The following is an 18031-nucleotide window of genomic DNA, read 5'->3' as shown; positions in this document are numbered from 1 at the left end:
CCAAGCCATGTCTGCGACCTACACCACACAGCTCATGGCAACACCAGATCCTTAACCCACTGAACAAGGCCAGGGATGGAACCTGCGTCCTCGTGGATGCTAGACAGATTCATTTCTGCTGAGCCATAGCAGGAACTCCCGGTGAATTTTAAATTGGACAGAAATGTGGATTATCTTCTCTTTGGATTTGTCAATACTGTAGTTAACCTCCTGTAGAATTGCATCTTCCCTTTTTGCATGGGAAGCTGAGATTAGGCTTAAAATACAAATTATTCACACCAGTCAACTAAAAAGAATTAAGTTTTTTTTCTAATTTGATTATTCATATATTTTCTTGGGGGAAGAAGCATTATGAAAATAATTCAAAATAGAAATTCAACCATATTCCTTTTAAACCTTTTCAGGCCTGTTGCTGAAAGGTCCTAGGACAGTGAAAAATGCTTTTGTTTTAATAATAAACTGGTTTGATTTCTTTTTTTCTTTCTTTCTTTTTTTTTTTTTTTTTTGCTTTTTAGGGCCACACTTGCGGCATATGGAAGTTCCCAGACTAGGGGTCAAATCGGAGCTACAGCTGCCTGCCTACACCACAGCCACAGCAACGCTGGTTCCTTAACCCACTGAGCGAGGCCAGGGATCAAACCCGTATCCTCATGGATGGATCCTAGTTGGGTTTGTTAACTGCTGAGCCACAAGGGAATTCCAGAGCCAGGAAGGGAACTCCTGCTTTCTTACTGATTTTTCACTTTCTTTTTCTTTTTCTTTTTTTTTTTTTTTTTTTTGTCTTTTGTCTTTTTTTTGTTGTTGTTGTTGCTATTTCTTGGGCCGCTTGCGCGGCATATGGAGGTTCCCAGGCTGGGGTTGAATCGGAGCTGTAGCCACCGGCCTACGCCAGAGCCACAGCAACGCGGGATCCGAGCCGCGTCTGCAACCTACACCACAGTTCACGGCAACGCCGCAGGATCGTTAACCCACTGAGCAAGGGCAGGGATCGAACCCGCAACCTCATGGTTCCTAGTCGGATTCGTTAACCACTGCGCCACGACGGGAACTCCTCACTTTATTTTTCAGTGGAAGAATATATGTAAGTTACGACACATGATAATGAAGACCCATGTACCTACTACCAGACCCAAGAGAGAGAACATTACCAGTACTTTGTATTTACTTCCATGCTCTGTAAAACTATCAGCCAGAAATTCCCCCTATTATCATGGATATTGCATTTATCAATACCCTCCTATAAAAGAAATGTTTTTAGCACGTTTATGTATAGTAAATATATTGTTCAGTTTTGCTTATTAAGTTTTATAAAAGTGATAGATTCATTTACATACGTAATACATGCTTCTAAAATTGCATTTTCATTCAACATCATGTTTCCAGGGTGACTGTGTGTACACTTGACCCTTGAACAACATGGCTTTGAAGTACACTGGTCCACTTATACGCAGAGTACAAAAGATTCTGTTGAGACATATCTCCTCCAACACTTGCCATCGCCATATTTTTACTTTTTGCCATTCTGGTGGCTATAAAGTGGTATTTCACTGTGGTCTTAGTTTGCATTTGTAATTTGATTAATAATTAAATATCTTTTTGGCACAGCTTTTCTGTGAAATAAATCACTCATTTTTTCTATTTTCTTGCATTTTTTGTTTGTTTGTTTGTTTGTAGGAGTTCTTTATGTATCCTCAATTCTGTTTCTTTGTGTTATATGTTTGCAAGTATCTTTTCATAGTTTGTGGCTTGTCTTTCATTTTCTCCAAGGTATCTTTGATAAAGAAAAATTTTTAATTTTAATATAAATTTTATTACTCCTTTGTTTTACAGCTAGTGCTTTTGTGTCTTTTTAAAGACATCTTTCTTTATTCCAAGTTTAGAACTGTGTGGTGTTTTTAATACATCTTTATTTATTTATTTATTTTTTTGTCTTTTTCCAGGGCCGCACCCATAGCATATGGAGGTTCCCAGGATAGGGGTCTAATCAGAGCTGCAGCCACCGACCGGCCTATGCCAGAGCCACAGCAACGCCAGATCCGAGCCCTGTCTGTGACCTACACTACAGCTCAGAGCAACGCTGGATCCTTAACCCACTGAGTGAGGCTGGGGATCAAACCTGCAACCTCATGGTTCCTAGTTGTATTCGTTAACCACTGAGCCATGATGGGAACTCCATTTTTTAAAAAAATTTTATTATTTAAAAAAAAATTTTTTGTTTTTGTTTTTGTTTTTAATACATCTTTAAATGGTCATCTCACATTTAAGTTTGTATTCCACTTGGAATTTATTTTCGTGTATGGTGTGAGGTAGGGATCGAATTTCATTTTCTTCTCTATAAATAATATTTTTCACTCTATCATTTACTGAATAGATTCTCTATTCTCAAATGATCTGCAGTGCCATCTCTGTCACTTATTACGTTTTCATATTTCTGGTCTGTTTCTAGGTTCTCTGTTCTGTTCCAATGATAAGTTTGGCTACTCTGATGAGACCATGTTGTTTCAGTTGCTAAGCCCATATTCTTAGTTTTGATATCTAATAAGGCACATCCTTTACACCTTTTTTAAAAGAATGTTTTTAGTTATCCTTGACCATTTACTATTTCAATTATATTTTAGAATCATTTTATCAAGTTTAATGAAAAGTCCTGTTTGCATTTTGTTTAGAAATGTTGAGTCTACAGATGAATTTGAGGGGAATTGACATCTTTTTACTGTCACATCTTACGACATCTATGAACATGGTATGTCTCTCCATTTATTGACATCTTGTCTTTCAATAAATTGAATCGTTTTTCACCCACATCTTGGACATTTTTTGTGATGCTGCTTTTGTAAATTTTGTTTAAAAATGTACAACTGAGTTTCTAGTATCGAAATATAGTTCATTTTTGTGTAGTGATCTTATATCTAGCTATAATTACATATTTTTCAGCCAGTAATTTGTAAATTATTTTGTGTTTATGCTGTACATTTTCATTTCTGGTATTCCAGATTTTCATTTCTGGTATTCCAGTCTTATAATACTATTTTCCTTAGCCTTCTCATTATCCTGGCTGGTATCTCCGATTCAGTGTTGAATTCCTGTGAGAGTGAGCATTCTTGACTTTTTCCTTTCATTTCCTATTTACTTTTTATTCATGAATGAGACTGGGTTAATGTCTTACTATTTAAATATTACTTTAATGACCACATTTTAATTAGAGGAAGGTCAAGCTAGACCTTACCTAGTTTTGTTAGTTTTCCCCCAATTTTTCTTAATAGATTTGCTGTGTCACCAATAATTGAAACCTCAGATTCTCCTGGCAGATTACTTTCATGTCACATGAAATAGTGTAAATTATTGGGTGAGTGGTGTTTTGAAGAATTAAAATTTTAGTCATCTAAAATTTCAAAATGATAGGCTCACTTTTATATACAAATTATTCTAGATATTCCAGTGACAAGTACCATATTTTGTATTGATTGAGATTCTTTGATACTGTGGTGTGTAGATCAGTTTCTTAAGTTTTGATTTGAACTATAGAATCCTCAAGTGTCATTTTTTTCACAGTTTAAAATGTCTGATTTGGACAAGTTTGCTTATTTTCCCTTTTCCTTATGCAATTTTTGTTAAGACTTGAACAGATTACTCCTAATCTTGTGAGCAGACTGCAGGAAGACAACTATTAAAAGTAGAAAGCTATTAAGCAGTCAGGGGTTTATTATGCTTTAGTGTTTTGTTTAAGTCTGTTCTTAATTGGTTGATTAATGTACGCGAAGTCCCTTTCCCCCCTCCATCTCTACAGATGGCAAATGGTAGGTCCCAACTGTCATTGTTCGCAAAAAAGGTTATGGTTCAAAGTCAAAGATTCAGAGATACCACAATAATCAATCATAGGAACTTGTCTTAGAGTGCCCAGCCAGGCAAAAGTTAGGCAGAGTCGTCATATTTACTCAGAATCCCTTAGGAACTTTTTTTTTGTGTGTGTGTGGGTGTGTGTGTGTTCTTGATTTTATTTAGAAAAGATTATTTAATTAATAGAAATGTCTCTCTGAATTTAGTGTCAGGCATTTAAATAACTATGAGAACTATGAAAAAGAATGGTAAACAAGTTTTCTGTTTATTGGTTATCAAATCCTGCTGGAATTTAGGTCTACAGTTTAAAAACGAGTGTAATAAGAGAAAGTAACGTTCTTAATGTGTTGAGATTAACAGAACACTTTCAAAAGGATACCTTCTTTCCATTTTCACGTGAAGATGATTTATAATGGTTAACTTCCTTTTTTTTTTTTAAGGAGGAAGAGTAGAATTATGTTCTGGTATTGATCCATAAAGAGGATTTGCATTTTATTCATACTGTAAAAGTATCTTTAATGGATACATTGTGGTAATTGAATCTATACTGTGTATCACTATCAAAGTATCTTTTTAATTATTTTATGTTATATAATTCAGTAACTAAATTGAAGTCATGGAGAAGGAGATGACTGTATTACATCGTTTAAGTATAATGTATAGCCTTTAATATTCTTAAAGTGGATGGCAGTTAAGGACATTTTTAGTTGCATGCAAAAGAAGTGGGGGAGGGAAAAAGAAAGAGAAGAGAGAGAGAGAGAGAGAGAAAGAGAGGATTCCATTACATTCAGCACAGTATGAAACTAAGTCAAAGGAGTTTTGTTAATTAAATTCAATTGCCATCCATTAGACCAGTGGGATGAGATGGCTCTGCCAGGACGCTGACACAGCACAGGTATGCAATTTGGCTAAATGGCCATTTCTAAACTATAGCACACATTTCTCTACTTGTTCACTTATTTTTTTTTTTAAAGTGAGAGTTTTCTGTCTTAAAAAGTCAAAGAGTAACCAGTGCTCGCTGGAGGGTAAACGTACATTTTTATGCAGTCTGTTGAGAAGCGATTAGTTTGTTGATTTGGAAGTGTGTGGTTCACATGGAAACTATTTGGGAAAAAATGATTTTTTAAAAATTATGCAGAATCTGCAAGCCAGCATGCTAACATGTATAACACGTGTCAGTATAGACATATGTATGTGTTTTAAAATTTAATTGTCTTTTAATCTAAACCTATTGGACTCATAGTTATTCCTTGAATTTTTTAAAGCATCCTTGATGTATAAATTTGATTATAATAACCACAATTGAGATATATAATTAGAGGAAGTTATAATAATTGTAGAAATTACATGAAATGTAGGTGGTGGGTAGCTATATCTACATTTTGGCATAAATCACTGCTTTTAGAGGCTTTATATGTCAGACTGATAAGTTTCTTACCATGGTGAAATGACAAGAATACCACTCAGGCATTGGCTGACACATAATTTTGACAGCCAGCAAGATTGCAGTGTTGCTGAGTGCACAGATTTCCGCTTCCTGCCAAGATTAAAATTGGCAAAAACCAAAAAGGATATTAGGGATTGTCACTTTAAGAAGAAATAACATGTTCATGTTCTGCATTTGCTTAAGAAATGTAAGGGTGATCTCTAGAACTGTGTGTAGTCTGTTGAAGTCTACAAGTTTGCAGTCAGTAGAGGAGTTTGATTAGTGTGAGCCTCAAAAATTAAATAAAATAAGTTAATACCTTGTGATAATCAGACTCATTATAGCTCCACTTAATAGGACATTTAAATTTTTCTTCCGTATAAAAATTCTGCAGGAAAACTATACCAGTGGGTTTCCTAATAGCCCTTGAAGAACAAAGGCCTACTTTAAGTTTGTGGATTTGAAGACAGAAGGTCTTACTTCCTCCTGAATGAGCAGATAGTTTTTTTTTTTTTAGGTAACTTGCCAGATTTTTCCCTATAACAGGAAATGCCATTTATTGAGAACCTACTGTGTGCTGGGTTCTATCCCAGACCCTTAAGTCGTCCATGTGTTTTCCTTCCTTAGGGGTTTTTATTTCAATCTGGGCATTAAAAATGAAGGAAAAAAAATGATATCCTATGTTGTGAAAGAGTCAGACTCTGAAATCTGCTTATACTTTGCTATTTACAGTAAGTACTTTTGAAACAGCTGTAGACGTTCAAATGAAAGTAGCAGTGTGGAGTGGGAAATGTGGGAGCATTCATTTGTGAAGACTTTGCATTTCTCCAGCTTTATGGCCAACAGAAAAGGAGATTGTTGTGCATTCTATTAAATACTGCCAGTATGATTAATTTAAAGGGTTACATTTTATTGAACCCTGGTGTAGATGTTCTTTGTCAACCCACATTCACAGCTAGTTAGAGTGTGTGTAGCATTTATCAAAACTTTCTGGAGCCCCTCTCACCTCATTAGCATCTGAATCTCTATTCAGCAGTTAATGTCCGTTACTGCTAGAGTGCTCAATTCTTGTTTTCAATAAGCCAGTTGTAAAATGTCAGACTGTCACTTACAATATAAAAAACCAAAAATGATGGTATTTGTAAAAATGTTATCACCTCATAAAAACAAATTGTAAAGACATGAAAGTGATCTTGCTATGCTGGGCTTTCAGAAGGGAGTAAGTACAGCTACTTTAAATACCAGTTGTGTAGATTCCCACACTTTTCTACCAATGGAGAGGTTTACACAAGCATAATTTAAGTTACAATTACACTAATTAACATCTCATTTGCATAAATTGTTGAAGTCAAAACAACAAAGAATTGTCTAAGAAGCTTAATCCTATTTGTCCAAAATAGAAAGATTTTTTTTAAAAAAGCCATGCTCTAAAAACTGGCAGCTCGAGTATGTCTTTAGTATGTTGAGTCGTGCCACGTAAAAAATAAAATGCTTTGTATTTGTTTAAGAATATATTTCTCTTTCCTTTTTAGACACTTCCATTTTTAATATGCTTTTAAAATTGAAAACAAAAACAAAAACAAAAAAAACCCACACAACGTACCCAGTACACTCTGATTCCTAAATCAGTGATAACAAGAGATTAAAATTAGGGTACGATATCATCTATGTGTAGTGATGTAGAATTTACATGACTCGGATGTATGATGAAGAATATGTGTGTGCTTGTGTGTGTGCGTGTGAGTGTGTGTGTGCAGGAATTTGTCAAGTGTCCCTGTAGATGATCCGTGGTCAAAGTTTTTAAGTCTTGGTTGGTCTCGTTAAGATTGTCCGAGTGTTTTCGGTGCCCTGTATTTGCCTTTTTATTGTGGATTAAGAATATGTTCAAGGTCTACACGTGTGAGCTGCGTCTCTAGTCAGAAAATTTATGTTTTAATGGCCACCCAAATGCAGTTAGCTTCCTGGGGGGTAACTTCGTACAGAAAATGGTCTTCTCCTCTGCAACGCATTTAAAATCAAGGACATGTTTGCATATAGTGGATTAATGAAGTTTTCATACTAACCCCCAAAACTCTGCTGTACTCCCTTTTGTGGGTCTAATATGCATGTCTTTCATATGCCGTTATTGCTACCATTGAGTCGGCATTCATTACATCATGCGTATATGGAAATAAAATGTCACCAGTAAGATTTAGGATTTTTTATTGTTAATTTTTATGGTAATTTTGGGTTGAGGAATTAAAATTAGGCTGCTTAGTCAATATCCGTCAATGCTTTATTAGCCCTAAAAAATGCGATGAAATCAGGGATAAGATTAAAATGAAAATTTCACTTTTGCAGTTGTCTGTTTTAAAGGCATTTTGCTTATAATAGATAGTTTACCCTAATTTAGTTGTTATAGTCTTAACTTTAAATATATTATTCAATTTGATCTTACAGTGTAACGTTTATGAATTAGTGTTTTAGAGTTATAGTGAGTTAATTTACAGATACGGATTGAGTGTCAACGACATGTGAGCCATTGTGCTAGGTTTGGTGAGGGATTATAGTCTTTTATATGTGTACACACAATGTAATCCTTGCTTGCATGAAACATATATTCTTCTTGGGGATATGTAAATAAATAAATACCAAATGAGAACAGGTTTTGTAGAAATGTAGAGGAAAGTTCACGAAAAGTTGGGACAGTCTAGAAAGCTTTTGTATAAAACTAGACTCGCGTTGTGGATTGAAGGATTGTTTGGGAATGAGTTGGTGAGGAGGGGTGATGATAGGGTTTGTAGAGAGAACACCTAGAAGGCGGGGAAAAGCATGGGTGCAAGTGCAGAGGCAGGAATGTGCAAGATTCGTGCTGGGTCCGGTAAGTAAGTGGGGAAGCTTGGTTGGAGTTGGGGCTCCTCTGGAAGAGGGCATTGAGTGCCCCATTAGAGATGTGAGGCAAGAGAAAATCTTGTAGAGTGTTTGAACGGGATATGACAAGAGGTGTTTCCGCAGGATTACTCAGGAGGCTCCATGCAGGGAGCCTTGAAAAAGAGGATGGAAGGAAGCTAGGGCAGGGAGCTTCTGTAGTTGTCTCAGCACAACATTATAAATCATAGTGGTTTTCATTTTCTATTCCCCGAGTAATACAGTGATCTAAATAGTTGAAGTGGCAGGGGTGCTTTTGAAGAAATAAGTGATTTCTGATTCTGGGTGGTACTTGAAACTTTTTAGAAAAGATAGACTTCTGAAAAATAAGACACTTTATTTCTTTTCATTTTGGTAGTGATTCTCTGTATAGATTTAGAAAGAGAGGTGTGGAAAAAAAATGAACATTATTTGTCTCCTTTTAAAGGAAAATGACTTCCAGATTATTTTCCAGTCTACTTTTTAAAAAGTTGATTTTCAGGGAACACATTTGAGTATGGCCAAATTGTTCCCTTGTCAATATTTGATCTTTCTTGGAAGTTGAGGGCATGTCACAGTTACTCAGGGGAATGTTCTGGACTTTTCTTCTTATCTTTTAAAGGCTTATCTTTGATAAGGTTGGACATGGTGTGTACATGGTGACTTTATCATTCTTCTTGTCACTTTTCTGTATTTACCTTGTTCATAGTATATTATCTGAGAGTGCCTTCAAGAGACCAGAAGAGATTTGACCTCAGCCACCACATTTTGGGTATGTTGGTATAATTGGGAGAAAAGTGAGTGTTCTCTTCAGACGGGAAGGTAGAACGCATCGACATGGATGCAAGTACTCATCCGAGACATTCAACAAGTGTATGTTAACCCTTCGCTAGAACTAAGATAACACGGTATATGTTGGTAGAAGAGTAAGAGAACACTGAGAAGCTGTCCTTCCCTCCCGGATGCTCAGAGATTGGTAGGGGAAGAGGCAGAACCCGTTGTGTGCTGCCTTGCATGGCCCCAATGAAGACAGCATCTGCACACCTCAGCAATGTTCCGGGTTCTGTGCCAGACTACGGAAGTAAAGTAAACATTGCAGTAAAGCGGGTCACGTGACGTTTCTGGTTTCCCAGTACATCTAAGAGTTATGTTTGCACTATACTATAGTCCAAGGATGCAGAAGTATTACGTCTTTTTGGGGGGGAGGGTTCCCATAGGTGTGTTTATTCACGCAGGGCAGAGGCACTGTTACAAGTGTATGTGATGTCCCCCTGTCCCACAGCACAGCCAGACGCCGTCCCATCCAAGTAGAGCTGGTTAGAGATGGACGTGAGCAGGCACAGGACTGGAAGCTTTCAAGGCTTTACTTCTTTTATCAGCACTCCTGATTTTATAAACAATGAATCCCATCAACCCCATTCCTACCCAAATCTCCTGGTAAACTTGGGTATAGTAGGGCTTCATGGGGATCCAAACATTCTTCTTTTTTTTTTTTTTTTTTTCAAGGCATATAGACGTTCCCAGGCTAGCAGTCGAATCAGAGCTACCACTGCTGGCCTGTGCCACAGCTCATGGTGTATGCTGGATCCTTAACCCACGGAGCAAGGCCAGGGATCCAACCCACAAACTCATGGCTCCTAGTCAGATTTGTTTCCGCTCCGCCACGTCAGGAACTCCCCAAACATTTTTTTTTTTAATATAATGATTTTTTTTTTCATTATAGCTGGTTTATAGTGTTCTGTCAATGTGCTACTGTACAGCATGGTGACCCAGTTACACATACATACATGTATAGATTTTTTTTTTTCTCACATTATCATGCTCCATCATAAGTGACTAGACACAGTTCCCAGTGCTACACAGCAGGATCTCATTGCTTATCCATTCCAAAGGCAGTAGTTTGCATGTATTAACCCCAAGCTCCCCAATCCATCCCCCTCCCTCCCTCTCCCCCTTGGCAACCACAAGTCTATTCTCCAAGTCCATGATTTTCTTTTCTGTGGAAAGGTTCATTTGTGCTGTCTATTAGATTCCAGATATAAGTGATATCCTATGGTATTTGTCTTTCTCTTTCTGACTTACTTCACTGCATATGAGAGTCTCTGATTCCATCCATGTTGCTGCAAATGGCATTATTTTGTTCTTTTTTATGGCTGAGTTGTATTCCATTGTGTATATATACCACATCTTCTTAATCCATTCATTATTATTACAGAAATGCAAATTAAAACTACCACAAGATACCCCCTCACAACAGTCAGAATGGCCATCATTAGTAATTCCACACATAACAAATGCTGGAGGGGGTGTGGAGAAAAGGGAACCCTCCTGCACTATTGGTGGGAATATAAGTTGATACAACCACTATGGAGAACAGTATGGAGGTACCTTAGAAAAGTATACAGAGAGCTACCATATGACCCAGCAATCCCACTCTTGGGCATATATCCGGACAAAACTCCTTAAAAAAGACACATGCACTCGCATGTTCATTGCAGCACTGTTCACAAGAGCCAAGACACGGAAACAACCCAAATGTCCATCAGCAGATGAATGGATTAAGAAGATGTGGTATATATACCCAAACATTCTTAATAAGGCTTTGAAGCATCTTGGTGCAGGACTAGCAGCTCAGGCAGCTCCAGCCCACCAGCATTATGTCTTAAAAACATGATGTACAAATCTTAATTAAAAAATACTTTATTACCAGGAAAAAAAAAAAAAAAAAGCTAACCATCATCTGACAAGCTAGGCTGCCACAAACCTTCAATTTGTAAAACATGCAGTATCTCTGGATCTTAGTAAAACGAAACGTGATGAAACACGGCATGCTTGTACCGATTCTGAGTCGAAGAGCATGGGAAGGGCTCCTGTGGAGGGGCCGGCCTTAAAGCAGGGCCTTGAAGAAAATGAGGGACGGAGCATGGAGTTGGGAACGCATGGCGCGCCTTCTAGGAGGGGCCCAGGGCTGAGATGGAGCACCCGGTGCGTCGTGTGTGGGACCTCTTCTCTCCTGCCCATCGCTTTCCTTGTGCCAGCCGTGGAGCGAGGCTGCTCTTAAGGATCTCCACCAGCTTCTTCCTCCGCAGACTTGACTTTGTCAGGTTGCTCCTGGGCCAAAGAGGGAGAAGGTCCACATGTGATACCTCGGACATGTTATTCTTGGCATAGTTAGGAGTTTGGTTCAAGTGCTCATTTAACATTTCACATTCCCTTAACTAAAGTGCGAACATTTGCGCCTATAAAAAGATTGCGAAGCCCATAGTTCTGCCTGCTCTTCTCCTTCCTTCTCTTGCCGCCAGATTCTGCTGTCCCTCCAAGGGCGATCTGAGGGATATCTGCCATGTATAGTTTCTGTCTTTTCCTTGGTGTGAGGAGTCCCTTTTTTTTCCTCGCCTAAGAAAGTCTGATGCTGGTCACCTCTCCTTACAAGGCTGCCCAGCGATAACAGCATAAGTGCAAGACCCGAATTAGAGAACCCGGAGTAGAGTGGGGGGAATTCTTCACTTATCAGTCGGACTGTCGTATGGATTTGAGGAAGCGTTGTATTCAGTGAGACCCTGAATTAATTACAATAACCTCACAGTACATATCTGCCACTGCCAGTGCAACTATAAATATTTAAGGATTTTTGGTAACTGCAAATATGCAGAAAACATGGATATTAGAAAGTTTAGATGACCTTAATGAAGAAAACAGAGTCGGCTTTGGAAGTTTGCCTGGTAGGAATGAGGTTTTGTGAATTTGATAAACACTGTCGGTTGTTAAGGCATCTTCTGATAGGTGAAAAGTGGTTTTTTGATGCAGTACTGCTTGGCATGCATCTTCTCTATGGTCTATTATCTTGTGGGAATGACATTCGTTAAGTTGGTATCTGTGTACATCCCACCCAAATAAAGAATGTTTCATCAGCAAAGTGAATTGCCATATAGTCATCAGACTCTAGAAATAAATTATCAACCATGACTGCAGTGGGTGAGGCTGTTTGTTTATCAGATCACTTGAGAACGGAGTAAAGTGAGTTTCATATTTTCCTGAGTCTTGAATTCTCATTTTAGACATCTGTTCGGAAGCTTTTTAAGCCATGGAGTATTCTAAACGAGCATTTTGTTAAATGGATGAAGGAAGACTTGGTTTTCCATTGTTAGGTGAAACCTAATTAAAAATTAAATAATGACCTTGCGTTGGCTTGTAAATTCCTTATTTCCTGCATGTGCGAGTGTATTTTGTTAGGACATTCCATTTTAAATATGTGCTTTTAAAAACGACAATAAATACTTTTAAAAAATATTCCGTTTTTGGAATCACTGTAAAATAGCAAAGGATAGTTTTTGTGGAGACCGGAGGGGATTGGAAGGTGTTAAGAGTCAGGTAGCTTTTGGAACTGTATTTTCTATGAATATAGCAGAGTTAGTTTCATTGTTCTATTTCACCCTCTTCAGCATGGTTGCACCTGTCGTGGCAGTTATCAGAGGCACCGCTATTTGTGTTATGTTAGGAATTCTTTATACATTCAATGAATGAAACGTCTTCTCTTACAGGCCTGACTCTCTAGTGGACTTCTGGTGAAATTATGTCGCTACCTTCCATTAATGTTAATGGCGGTTATGGATATAAATCCTTCCAGAGTGAGGGAGGAGTGAGCCCCAGAGAAAAGAATGCTTGTCATGAATCATTGGGTTGTGATACAGGATTCACGTGGTCTCCCTAATACCATTGTTTTTTTTTCTTCCTAAAAGTTTAAGGTCTTCTATTTAGGATCTAGACTTTTTCCATCCTGATCTTTTGTTGACAAGTCTCCTGTAATGTTGAGAACAGAAGAAACATATGGATTCATGGGTAGGCATGATTTTTGTCTTATGTAATGGTATAGCGTATATATAATTTTGCGTTTTATTTATTATTTGGTAGACATAACTTGAATGTTTTAAGAGGTCATCATATTCCTCACTAGTAAGAATTGCTTAATAATTCATTATCCTGACAGACTACAGTTTATCATTTAGGTATTAAAGCTCTCAAATATATTTACTGAGTATCTACCACGTATAAGGCTCTGAGCCTAATGCCTATGGCATAGCCCTTATTTCAAATTGCCTATCATCTTATGATAAAAGTAGACCCTAGTCCCTAAGGGACCCCCCCCTGGGCCACAACCTATGAAATCTGCCTTGGTTAAAGAAAGGGAAAGGAAGTCAGACTCAATGATATCACCTCTGGGAATCTGACTGGAGAAAATAATTCTATGTATAATGATATTTTCAGTCACTATTGCTTTAGGTAGCTCATTTACTCAGCTAAGTACTTTTGGCTGCTCACTATGCACCAGGCACTGTACTAAATACTGGGAGTGCACCTGCTTTCATGGAGTTTGCAGTTCGGAGGTGGGTAAACAAATAAGCTAATTTCTAAATGTGATCAAATGCTAAAGGAAGCACGTGGTGATAAAGAATAAATGAGGATGGAGTTCCCATCATGGTTCAGTGGTTAACGAATCTGACTAGGAACCATGAGGTTGCGGGTTCGGGTTCGGTCCCTGCCCTCGCTCAGTGGGTTAACGATCTGGCGTTGCTGTGAGCTGTGGTGTAGGTCGCAGATGTGGCTCGGATCCTGCGTTGCTGTGGCTCTGGTGTAGGCTGGCAGCTACAGCTCCGATTAGACCCCTGGGGTCTGGGAACCTCCATATGCCGTGGGAGTGGCCCAAGAAATAGCAAAAAGAGAAGAAAAAAAAAAAAGAATAAATGAGGAGTCTGCTTTTAGATGGGAATGTGGAGGATCAGACCATGGTTACCTGAGCTTCCAAGCAGAGAGGTGAGTGGCAGATGAGACAGAGAGAGAGAGAGAGAGATGGTTTGTGTCTCTCCCACTGACGGCAGACGGGAAGGCCCTTGTGGTTAGATAATGGTGTGTTAGGAAAGAGTGGTCTAGACAGGGATAACTCAGTTCCTCCAGAGAGGAAGAGCTGCTCGCCACGAGATCATCTGGCAAGTCACTGGCAGTGAAAGTAGTACTTGAACCCAGGTCCACTGGATTCTAGACTCTGCTACTATCACATCTGTGAGCACCCAAGGTAAGTGCCAAAGTGTAGTAGAGGAAATAATTGCTACAGGCAGTAGGACAAGAGGAAAATCGCTCTGATCACTGGAAGATATCTCAGGATTCTCTATTTAAAAAGGTGCAGAATGTGAAGGATTTTGTAGGTCTTTTCCTCCTGTGATAGAATCAGGAAATTATTTAGGTTAATTTTCAGGTAAATATATTATGATCTCTAGCTGAAAGAAATAATGTAAGAACACTTTTTTTATTAGGTAATCTTTTCCCATGAAATCTTAACTATCTCTGCATGTGATTTGGTGGTTTTTGCCTTTATGTAGATCTTTCTCACCCTAGTGACACTTACCCAACTCCGAAAGTCCACACCACTAGTAAACTCTCTAGCCTCTGTTCCTGGGACAAGTGGTCTTTCTTTGTGACCAGGTACACATAATTAATAGCATTATTGTATGAAGTAATTCGGTTACTCAGCAAAACAAATAATATGCACTTTTAGAAATAGCTCTAGAAAGTAAACTTGAACCTAAAAGTGTTTAGTGAGAGGAAATTTCTGTTTGTCTTTAATTAAGAGAAACTGTATGGAAATGTAAGCTAAGGATGCATTAATCAGAGAAGTTGGCATTGCACTGTGTTCCTCATTTTTATTTGGCATAGATTTCATGGGTGCTCATTAAATAATTTGGCAGAAATAACTCTTGTGATATTTCTTGCTAAATTTTTGCATCTATTCAGACTAAAACTCTGGAAAGTTAAAAAAAAACTTTAAGTTTGAAGGTTTGAGCCATTAATTGTTACTGACAGTCTTTATTGTGGAAGTGTGTATTCATTAATGTTTGCTTGCCTCATTTTTGAGGAAGAAAGGTGTATGATGAGAGTGTATACAATTTCAGTGAAAAATTAGTGCTCATATAGTGAGTTTATAGATGGTAAGTAGATTTTTGTGATTAATGCCTTTGAATGTTAACAACTTTGCCTCTGCTCCCTTTGTTGGTGAACTTGTTGACTTTGCTAGTTTTAAAAATAAACTCTTGAAGGAAAAAGTTTACATCCAGAGATGGTTGGGTTGGTAGGATATACTCACATCTCAAAGGGAACCTGATCTTTGGAGAGACGGCATGTTTGGGTCATCAAGGCCAAGGAAAAGGAATTTCCCCCTCTACTTTAATTTCTTGGTTCGTATAGATCAAACCAGGATTCTTTAGGCTAAATCAGGTGGTATACCTTTGGCCATAGATTTGCTTTGGGCTTCGTAATATTTGTAATCCTGTGAGGTGACAGGATTGAATTCACTTAATTGTAGAGTTCTACACAGTGGCTGTACCAACATCCTAATAAAGTGATAAGGAATTCAATAAGTAATGCCAAGTGGGACAGTGCCCCACTCACATAAGCTTTTTACTAAACTTGATATATTCTTATGGCGCTTCTCCAGAACGTAGAAGAAACACATTTATCTAGGTGATTAGTATTCTTTCTGTCTGCCAGATTTAAGGATTGTTTGGAAATATTGTTAGAATCCAAATCAACGTTTGTTGCCACACAAGGTTGGGCATTCCAGGCAGACTCTGGTCGTTCATGGTGTTACTCCCATGTCCACTTGTTTCACATCTGCCATGACAGTGACAGTTTTCAGTAACAGAGCCTCCATCAACAGTGATCAGCCAGTCAGTAAGGCCTTTGGGAAACGTCATTTCTGGTCCCTTCTCAAAGGATGTTATTGAAGACATCTTTAAAAGTGATCAAGGTAACACCAGCTAGACCCCGTGCAGGTCATGTTTTTGAAGTTATTAACAGTCTGCACTTAAGTCCATTTTAAGCTGAAAAGTGGCTCGTGCACACACTTTTTAAACACTGTAGCCGGTTCTAAATTTAAGGAAAACGAAAACATTGGAAATGAACAGTCAAAGAAAGTTCTAGGGTAGAAGATGCTTTTTAAATTAACCACTCAAATCAGGTTTAAAACTTTAACATGGCAATGCTCGCATTTTGGGTTGTCTAATTAGTGACTTGTATTTTGTTAACCACGTCTCTTAGCTATAGTGCCAGGTTCCGTTTTTTAAAAAAAACTCAAATAAACTTAAAAGTATTAACAAATGGCAAGGTCTCACATCGACCTCCAGGACATTAGGAAATCAAATTTAAAGCGTTGCATTGTCTGTTACTCAATGCAGTGAACTGAGGACAGCGTGTGACTTGTGTACTGGGAATGACGCAATCGCTAAATATTCTGGTGTGAGTTAAGGTTGATTAAATGATCGTCTTTAACTCTGTTCTTCCCGGGGCTTTTTGAATCCTTGTTTTTCAGGTGATATATGCTGTATTATATTGATCTTTAAAAAGTGTTCTCTTTGGGGCAAGGAAACACGAAAGCTCTCTTGGATTCTGGATGGAAATTAGCAATCTTATGCTCAGAATGGAAAGGTCACAAACTGACCCTCCAAAAAAAAAAAAAAAAAAAAAAATCTGGGGAGTAAAACATAGAAGCAAGAAACCAGATATTGATCTACAAAGTTATAGATTTTTAAAAAACTCTTTAGCATTTTTTTCCCTGGAATTAATTTTCTGTGAAAACTAAGACATTTTTCTACTCATCTGGAATTAGTTTTTACCCCATTTGCAGGAAATGGTGAATATACATGCAACACAAATAGAGTTCGCTTTATGAGGCAAAGAATTTACACTCCATAGTAGCTGTGTACAATAAAAGATTCTTTCTGCTCTTCTTAAATAGCCTTGTGAAGGCAGTTATAGCAGTAGATAGCATCATTCAGGTAACTTTCAGTGATGTGATTCCCCCCCACACACACCATAAATCCAAAGAAAGAATTTTTGACCTAATCTTTTGGCAAATATTTTAGTGCTGTCTTTAGTTTATTGGTAAAATGCAATGTTCCCTGGCTGGGTCTTGGTAGTGATAGCATGTGGGGCTGGGGTAGGACTCCCTTTTCCATTTTCTTTTGATCTTAAAGTTACATAACTGTGCATTCAGCTCAACTTGTGTTAGTGCAGTAGGAAGATGTGTAGGTGGAAAGATATTCTAAAGGGAGGCTAAAGCTACCTTCCCTGTCAAGAAGAAATTCAAGTGAACAAATAAAAATAGACTCAAAGAGTCATAGAACATTATAGCTGTAAGGGACCTGAGGTTTCATTTAATCCAAATTTAAGCTTCAAGGTCCCAGATAAAATTTATATCTGTGCTTGTGAATAGGGCTTTTCCATATTTAAAAGTTAAATTTATTGTGTTCACTTATTTATCTTGATATGTTTGTGACCCTATTTTTTTTTTTTTTTTAATATGGCTAATAGGAACATTCTGTGTTATCACTTCCTTTTTTTTTTTTTTGGTCTGGAGGCTTGTATATGTCTTTTAGTTTGCTAGTATTTTCACATGTGCAGGCATACAAGAGAAAATGGCAATCTAGTATTGTAAAACAGAGAAAGAATGAATTATAGTGTAGGAAGAGAAGACTGGATTAATTGTGCTCTTAGCAGTCAGGTTGCCATAAGCGTCATATTTTAAAGTTTGAGACTACCTCGCGTGTATCCCAGAGTTTGTACAGGGCTGTTGGGCGTCTCCTTAGACATACAGTCTGCCTGCTCTTCAGGCCTAACATATAAAATGGATGTCATTTAACTGGCATCTAGAAAGCATCGGTAGCACTGCAGATTTTATCACTCATTCCAAACACGGGAATTGCAAAACACCTTTCTCTAAATATTTTCTCTTCATGGTGCAACTGGGGAGGGCCAAACTCCAGCCTTAAATAAAGTTTCAACCTGACTGGGTGACAGAAATGGCAGAATAATAAAACTTTCGGTCAAGAAACT

At 37.9% G+C, this 18031-nt stretch overlaps 1 protein-coding gene and 1 pseudogene across 28 annotated transcripts in view; one reads left to right on the top strand and one right to left on the bottom strand.

Annotated features, from left to right (window-relative positions):
• The window catches only part of NFIA (nuclear factor I A), a 598742-nt gene that overhangs the window by 228631 nt on the left and 352080 nt on the right, over positions 1-18031 (top strand). The window lies entirely within an intron of this gene.
• Positions 9467-9625, bottom strand: LOC146402925 (ATP synthase F(0) complex subunit j, mitochondrial pseudogene; annotated as a pseudogene).

The sequence above is a fragment of the Sus scrofa genome, chromosome 6 (genome assembly GCF_054392235.1).
Source record: "Sus scrofa isolate SSC_HxYL_T2T_F1_AM1 chromosome 6, Sscrofa_HxYL_maternal_Yorkshire_Landrace_v2.0, whole genome shotgun sequence".
In the NCBI taxonomy this organism is placed as follows: Eukaryota; Metazoa; Chordata; class Mammalia; order Artiodactyla; family Suidae; genus Sus; species Sus scrofa.
This window is presented reverse-complemented; position numbering and strand designations above follow the sequence as displayed.